Source organism: Tursiops truncatus, chromosome 2, assembly GCF_011762595.2.
Source record: "Tursiops truncatus isolate mTurTru1 chromosome 2, mTurTru1.mat.Y, whole genome shotgun sequence".
Taxonomy (NCBI): domain Eukaryota; kingdom Metazoa; phylum Chordata; class Mammalia; order Artiodactyla; family Delphinidae; genus Tursiops; species Tursiops truncatus.
In genome coordinates, this window is record NC_047035.1 from 31,165,071 (window position 1) to 31,173,087 (window position 8,017).

Sequence of the window (8,017 nt, forward strand, 5' to 3'; positions counted from 1 at the left end):
CAGTTTCTCAGTCACGCTGGTCACATGTCAGGAGCTCCATAGCTACAGGGGGCTGGTGGCTGTCATATTGAACAGAGCAGACTATAGAACATTTCCATCACCACAGTTCTACTGGACAGCACTCTCCCAGACTGATTCACCTAGCTTTTAATAAAAATAAACTTCAAAAACCCAGCCTGGGACTTCCCTGGTGGTCCAGTGGTAAAAAATCCGCCTTCCAATGCAGGGGAGGCAGGTTCGCTACCTCGCTGGGGAACTAAGATCCCACGTGCTGCGGTGCAACTAAGCCAGCAAGCCACAACTACTGAGCTCGCGCACCTCAGCTAGAGAGCCCGTGTGCCGCAAACTACAGAGCCCACCCGCCCTGGACCCCATGCGCCGCAACAAAGAGCCCGCGCACCACAGGAAGATCTCTCGTGCTGCAACTAAGACCCGACACAGCCGAAAAAGTAAAAACATTAAAAAGAAAAGAAAACAAAAAACCCCGCCTGACAGTTGAAGTATTAGTCCTGATAAAAGGGCCATCTGGCAAGGACCGTTTTCCCAGGAACGCATTGCGCGAGAGCAGAGTCCGCCTGGTGACTTGCAGGTAGGGGAAGTTGTGTAAAGCCCGTGTCCCTGGGCTCACAAGGGCTCCAACTGGGAATGCCTTTCAGGCCACGTTATGTGCCAACAGCTTCATGACTGGTAGCTTAACTAGTCACCAGTTCAGATCCAGGCTGCAGATGAAGTTGGGTGAAAAGGCCCCCTCGGTGCTTTCCACGGAGCAGTTAAGGGCGGCTGGCTTTCCTCACACTCTTCCCCGGCCACAGATGAATAGACAGCCATGTCCTTGACACCTTTCCTGCCTGTCAAAATCTCCCCCATTCTTCTCCACGGTCTCAAATGTCACCACCTCCAGGACCTCCCTGACTCTCCGTGAAGCCCCTCTTAGCTCTTTCTTTGCAAATCTCCAAGAGTACTTATGCATCGTGCCTTGAACCCGAGGTAGTCTGTCGGCCTCCTCTTCACCTCTGTTGGATAGCAAACTCCTTGGAGTGAAAGGCCCCATGTTTGTCACCCAGCCCAGCACGGGGTGCTATGTCTTAACATGGCAGACATTCATTAGCAGGACCTGATCCTTGTAAACCCCGGAGGGTCCACCCTGAAGAGTTTTGTGGGATGGCTCTGACCTATACACTTGTCACAGGGAGACCCTAATGGTGGCCTCTGTGCTTGCCACTGACTACAGCTTCATTCAACCACTGGCCAGGGCCCCTGCTTCGGAAGGGGCTGGAGTGTCACTACAAGCTCAGACCCCACCTCGGCCCCTTACTCACTGGGTGACATCAGGAAAGTTATCTCACCTCTCTGGGCCTCATTTTCTGTAAAATAGGGATATAAATACAGATCTTCCTCTGCTTAAACGATGGGGTTACATCCAATAAGCCCATTGTAAGTTGAAAATACTAAACATGATAGCTTAGCCCAGCCTACCTTAAACATGTTCGGAATACTGACATTAGCCTACACTTGGGCAAAATCATCTAACACAAAGCCGATTTGATAATAAAGTGTTGAATAGCTCATGTGATTTACTGGCTACAGTACTGAAAGTGAAAAACAGAATGGTTATCTGGGTCCAGAATGGTGGTAAGTGTATGGGCTGTTTTCCCTCGTGATCTCAAGGCTGCCTGGGAAATGCGGCTCAATGCCCTGCCCAGCATCAGGAGAGAGGATCGTACCACATCACACCAGAAAAAGATCAAAATCTGAAATTCAAAGTATGGTTTCTACGGAATGTGTATCACTTGTGCACCATTGTAAAGTTGAAAAATCATAAGCCGAACCATCTTAAGTCAGGGCCATCTGTAGTATATCTCCCCTGGAGCTGCCGAAAGAATTAAAGAAAATAATGCACCTAAAATACATATTAAATGCCTGGCAAACAGTAAACACTCAATAAATCATAGCTATTGCATTATTATCATCATTCTCTGCAACAGACTAATTGTTCTGGATAGTAGCTTCCTGGCTTATTCATACCCATATTCCTGCCTTTGATCTTCAATTTCCTGGTTTCTGTCATCATCTATTCAACCAAGCATCTCCCAGACCCTGCTTGTCTCGGTCTGCCTAGCCCCCATCACGGGCACCTACCTGCCTCCTGTGAGACCCAGGATGGCCAGTCTCTCCTGGACATGGCCCAACTCAACGCTGGGTAGCGATGCCTTGCTCAGGCTGAGGGTACTCCGTAAATGTTGGCTGGTTGGAATTGCTGTTCTCAGAAAAACTAGCTCCTGACAAACATGTTGGGGTGGTCTCTGAGCACAGGATTCTAGCTCAAATGGGGCTATGTTTCCAGGAAAAATGAGCAGGGTGTCAGGAAAATCAAAGGAGTGAGCCTTCTGAGGACATGTTATTAGGAATAATAAAACAGAAAGTATAAGCTGATTCTAAAAGTTTTCACTGAAATGGTATTTTGGAAAAAAGAATTTGGGACCCACCAAACTGTCGGTGATCAGAAAACAATGGTTTACACTGTTGGTGAGCATACCATTGTAATGGGTATTCTCTTAATGATGGGCCTCCAAAATGTGGAAGTAACAATACTTACCAAAAGGTCCATATCTTTTTTTTTTTTTTTTTTGCGGTACGCAGTCCTCTCACTGTTTTGGCCTCTCCCGTTACGGAGCACAGGCTCCGGACGCGCAGGCTCAGTGGCCATGGCTCACGGGTCCAGCCGCTCCGCGGCATGTGGGATCTTCCCGGACCGGGGCACGAACCCATGTCCCCTGCATCAGCAGGCGGACTCTCAACCACTGCGCCACCGGGGAAGCCCGGTCCATATCTTTTGAACCAGAAAGACACTTCTAGAAATATAGTCCAATGATATAGTCAGAGTCAAAATTTATATATAAGAATATTGGTGGCGGCATTATTTACAAAAAGGAAACTTTGGAAGCAGCCTAAATAGCCAGCAATGTTAAAATGCTTTTGCAAGAGTGAAAATCCATCCTTTACTCAGTGGAATATCATAAAACACATTTGGTCTCTTCTGCTGCCCAGAAAACTCTTGGACCTGCAGCCTTCTCTTTTCACTCGCTTCAAGACCCTGGCTGGCCAAGTTCTTTGCACTGCAGAAGTGGCACCATGAGCCTCGAACAACACCAACAGAATTCCTCTGTGGTGTAACTTGCCAAGCAAAGAAACTGGGGCTTTTGCAACCCTGCGGCGTTCACTAATTACTACAAATTCCCTGGGTGAGAAACATAGCTCCTTCTCCATCATTTAATCTCAAGCAGGAGACAGAGAGTGGGGCGGAGGGACTGACCCGCCTCGGGGACATGGGCAAGTGAGTTCTGGTCTGGAGACAAGGCTGTTTTCTCAGAGTGGTAACCCAGTTTGGGCAGTGACCCCACGCTGAGCCAGTTCTTTTGTTCCATGGGATCAAACTTCCCCTCTAATCAGGTGGTAATTGAGAGGTTCCAAGGGAAACTGGGAGAGGAGGGAATGTTACTTGGCATTTGCAACACGTTAGCTGCAGGGGATTTCAGAGAGAGACTCTGACCCTCACAGTAGCCCCATAAAAAGTGGGGTTCTTGGTGGCTTCCCTGGTGGCGCAGCGGTTGGGAGTCTGCCTGCCGATGCAGGGGACACGGGTTCGAGCCCTGGTCTGGGAAGATCCCACATGCCGTGGAGCGGCTGGGCCCGTGAGCCATGGCCGCTGAGCCTGCGCCTCTGGAGCCTGTGCTCCGCAACAAGAGAGGCCGCGATAGTGAGGCCTGCGCATCGTGATGAAGAGTGGCCCCCGCTTGCCACAACTAGAGAAAGCCCTTGCACAGAAACGAAGACCCAACACAGCCAAAAATAAATAAATACAAAATAAAGGAATTCCCTTAAAAAAATTTTTTTTTAAAAAGTGGGGTTCTTGGGGCTTCCCTGGTGGCGCAGTGGTTGAGAATCTGCCTGCTAATGTGGGGGACACGGGTTCGAGCCCGGGTCTGGGAGGATCCCACATGCCGCGGAGCAACTGGGCCTGTGAGCCACAACTACTGAGCCTGCGCATCTGGAGCCTGTGCTCCGCAACTAGAGAGGCTGCGATAGTGAGAGGCCCGCGCACCGCGATGAAGAGTGGCCCCTGCTTGCCACAACTAGAGAAAGCCCTCGCACAGAAACGAAGACCCAACACAGCAAAAATAAATAAATAAACTCCTACACCCAACATCTAAAAAAAAAAAAGTGGGGTTCTTGACCCATTTCAGAGACAGGAAAACTGAGACTTGCCAGTTACTGTTCCTGCAGGGTCTGAAGGGCATGGGGATCAGCAGCCAACTCAGATCCTCCCCACTCTCTCTTCCAAGCCACCTCATGCAATTAGCAGTGTTTCAAGAGGGCTGGCAGGGCAAGCAGGGGAGCCAGGTTCCAACGCATGGGCACCTCGTGGACTGAAGTTCCAAAGATTCCAAAGCACAGAGCATCCTGCAGGGTGGATGACCCCTCCAGCTGAGCTGTCAGGGTGGATGACCTCCTGCAGGGTGGATGACCCCTCCAGCTGAGCTGTCAGGGTGGATGACCTCCTGCAGGGTGGATGACCCCTCTAGCTGAGCTTGAATGCCCAGGCAGCCCTGAGGATAGGAGGGGAATATTTGCATGTGCACTGTTTTTTCCTACACCAGTATTTTATTCTAATTACTTGTGATTGATTCATTCATTCTTTTATTCACTCAATAAAATGTTATTGAATTCTCTCTCAAGGGCAGATCTAGCTTTTGCAGGGCCAGACACTTATTTGGGAACCCTCTGTAAGAAAACTTACAAGTAAAAAGTTAAGTACAAAAATGAATATTTAGAATGAGAAGGGAAATCACAACATATTATTAGTGTCTTGGACATTCAGCTCCTTTATTCTGAGGTTTCTTTGGGCAATGATGTGCCAGGCTTGAAGAGAAATGCTTCTCTCGTTGCAGCCTGCCACACTAGAATGTTCTGTAACTCCCAGCCCTCACAGGGGCCATGCAGGGGAGGGTCCTGAAGCTTGACCTTTATTAACTGCCGAGAAACTCCATGTGCTACGTGCAGGGATGAGCAAACACAGATACAGTCTGCTCTCTTGGCACTTGTCATCAAATACCATCAAATAATCACACTAAATGTTTATAATTAAAAACTGATTAGTTCCATGGAGGAGAAGAACACAGAGCCATCTCTGAAGTTGTGTGACAAAGGGAATGACACCTTTAGGACACCTTCTCTAAGGCGGTGACACTTGTGGGGGTAACAGGGTGGACAGTAGAGGGTTCCAGACAGCGCATTACTCTGCTCCCCAAATGCTTGTTCATTCCTCAGTGCTGGTGTGTGAACGTGTGAGCTTTCCCACGCCAAGAAGGCCCTCGCCGGGTCCCCGTTCCACCTGCACTGCTGATCAGCTCTGCGAGGACAGGGCAGCTGGCCTGGCTCGTGAGGCTGCCGTGCTCAGTGCCCAAGAAGGCTGCTCCCACTCTGACACAGCTGAGGAACCGACGACATCCCTCCCTCCATCCTAACCCACTCCTCCTCTGGCTTGGATTTCATTCCAGTCTCCATCCCCAAGACACCATCTCCCTGTCCCAGCTGCATCCAAGTCTGGGGGCCCCTCAAAGGGCTGCAGGGCTCAGCCACAGCCATTCTTTCATGGAACACATCAGAAAGAAAGCCCTGGCTGGAAGGGAGTGCATTACCGGGAGAGGGTCACGCCTGGGCCCAAGGGCTGCCCAGCCATGAGGGGCCCCAGTGAGGAGTGATTTGCTCAGGGACTGCAAGGCTGCACTTAGGTTTGTCCAAGCTGCCCTGACAGGCAGCCTGCCCTGGGTGGCCGTCAGAGGTGGGACAGAGACCCCAGACCTACCTGTGGGCCTGCAGCTCTCCCACTTCCTCTGGCTGGTTTGCCTCTCACTTCTCAAGTCTCCTGTCTCACTTCATTACGGGGCTCAGCCTTCTGGCAATTTCCAGACGTTAGCCCCACCTTCTGCCCCAGCAGGGGGTTGCTGATGGCAGCCCAGGTGGAAGAGGGAGGCCAGATGGCAGGCGGCAGTGCTGACCCACTGTCACTCCAGGGATACTGGGCGCCTGGTGGAGACTGCGAGAACCTCGTGCTCGGCAGTCCTGTGCGCCTTGGGTCAAGTTGGGCGTGAAGGCGGGGGAGGCTGGAGGCATTCCCACTTGAGTCGGCTGCTCATAGCACACGGCATGTGTCCGCGAGGCACACACACAGACTTTCTTTCATAAAAGAACCGTATGAGGTAGTAAAAACAATAACCACAACTCATACGAGTGCAGTACTTTACAGTTTACAAGGCGCAGGAATAGCACGGGTATCGTCTCTCTTCTGCAACCCAGCCGGACACACTGGGCTTAGTTTGAGAAGAATAATTAGGAAGGGGAGGCAGACAGATGATGCTTTCTAATGAAATGAGCACAGCATTAGGTGTAAGGTAGCCATGTGACTTTGAGCTAATTATTTAACCTCTCCAAGCTGCAGTTTGTTTCTCTGTAATATAAGGATAATGTTAACTACCTGAGCACACCTGGCTCCCAGATCGTGGTTGCTAGTACTAGTCTCCAATAAAAGGAACCAGGGCTCCTGGGAGAAATGGCTGATTCTAGGACTAGAGCAGGAAATTTCCAAGATAAGCCTGGAGTACCTTGTAGTGCCAGAAAGTAAGGAAGTACTGAAAAAACAAATAAAACAAAAAAATCACCCAACTCACAATGATGGGGCAGGGTGGGGATGGGAAGTTCTGTGAAAGGGACACAGCAGGGAACTGAAAGAACTCTCAATGACCAAAGTTGGGACAATTTGACAATGAGATAAATAGTGTTATATTATAACCCAAGGTACAAAATAAATTTCCATGAGCCCATACTGATACAAAGAAATGATCAGAGAACAGATTTGTGGTTGCCAAGGGGGTCGGGGAGGGATGGATTGGGAGTTTGTGACTAGCAGATGCAAACTATTATACAACAAGGTCCTACTGGATAGCACAGGGAACCCTATTCAATATCCTGTGATAAACCATAATGGAAAAGAATCTGAAAAAAAAAGTGTGTATCTGAATCACTTTGCTGTATATCAGAAACGAATACAACATTGTAAATCAACTATACTTCAATAGCTTTTTAAAAACAGACTGCAAAGTAACACCAAAACAAAAAAAAGAAATGATTAGAAACATAAATAAATGGGTGGGAAGAGACAAATCTTCCATGCAGAAGAATTCCAAATAATTTATATAGATGCTCTGCCTTCAAGGAGGCATGAGTTGTGCCCGGTGACTTCCTTCCAAAGAGGACGGTATGCAAAGGGAAAAAGAGTAAGCCTAAAGCAGAGAAACCGACAAATCCTCTCTCAAGCCAGGTGACCAAGATTAACATCAACAGTGATACCTCATGTTAGCAGCATGTGCTCTTGATAGGATGTGATGAAAACGGCACGTTGCCTCTCTGGTCTTCTTCCCAGAACACATGAAGTCTGATCTAATGACAAGAAAAACATCAAATTACAACTGAGGGCTATTCTGCAAAATGCCTCCTCTTCAAAATTGTCAGGGTCATCAAAAACAAGGGAAGTCTGAGAAACTATCATGGCCAAGAGGAAGCAAAAAGTAATGTAATGTCCTAGATGAGATCCTTGAACCGAAAAAGGACCTTCTATAAAAACGAAATTTGAGTCAAGTTTAGTGAATAATAATGTATCAATGTTAATCATTAGCCGTGACAAATGTACCATACTAATGTAAAATGTTAATAATAGGGGAAACTGGGAATGGGTTATATGGGAACTCTCTGAACAATCTTCACCACTTTTCTATAAATCTAAAACTGTTCTAAAACTAAAAATTTAGTTAAAAACTATTGTCTGCCTCATAGTGTTGTGAGGATTATGATAAAGCATGAAAAGTGCTTAGCACAGTGCCTGGTAGATGGTAAGTTCTGGCAACTCGGTTATGATCAGGTACCAGAGAGGACAGAAAGCAGAGGAAGAAACACACTGGAG

General features: G+C 48.3%; 1 protein-coding gene across 4 annotated transcripts in view; it reads right to left on the reverse strand.

Annotated features, from left to right (window-relative positions):
- The window catches only part of SIPA1L1 (signal induced proliferation associated 1 like 1), a 522,661-nt gene extending 515,235 nt beyond the window's left edge, over positions 1-7,426 (reverse strand). For all 4 annotated transcript variants that reach the window (XM_073800311.1, XM_073800310.1, XM_073800309.1 and 1 more), the window contains exon 1: positions 7,408-7,426. The gene's annotated coding sequence lies outside the window, so the exon portion shown is untranslated. The remainder of the gene's footprint in view (positions 1-7,407) is intronic.
- Between the last annotated feature and the right edge of the window lie 591 nt (positions 7,427-8,017).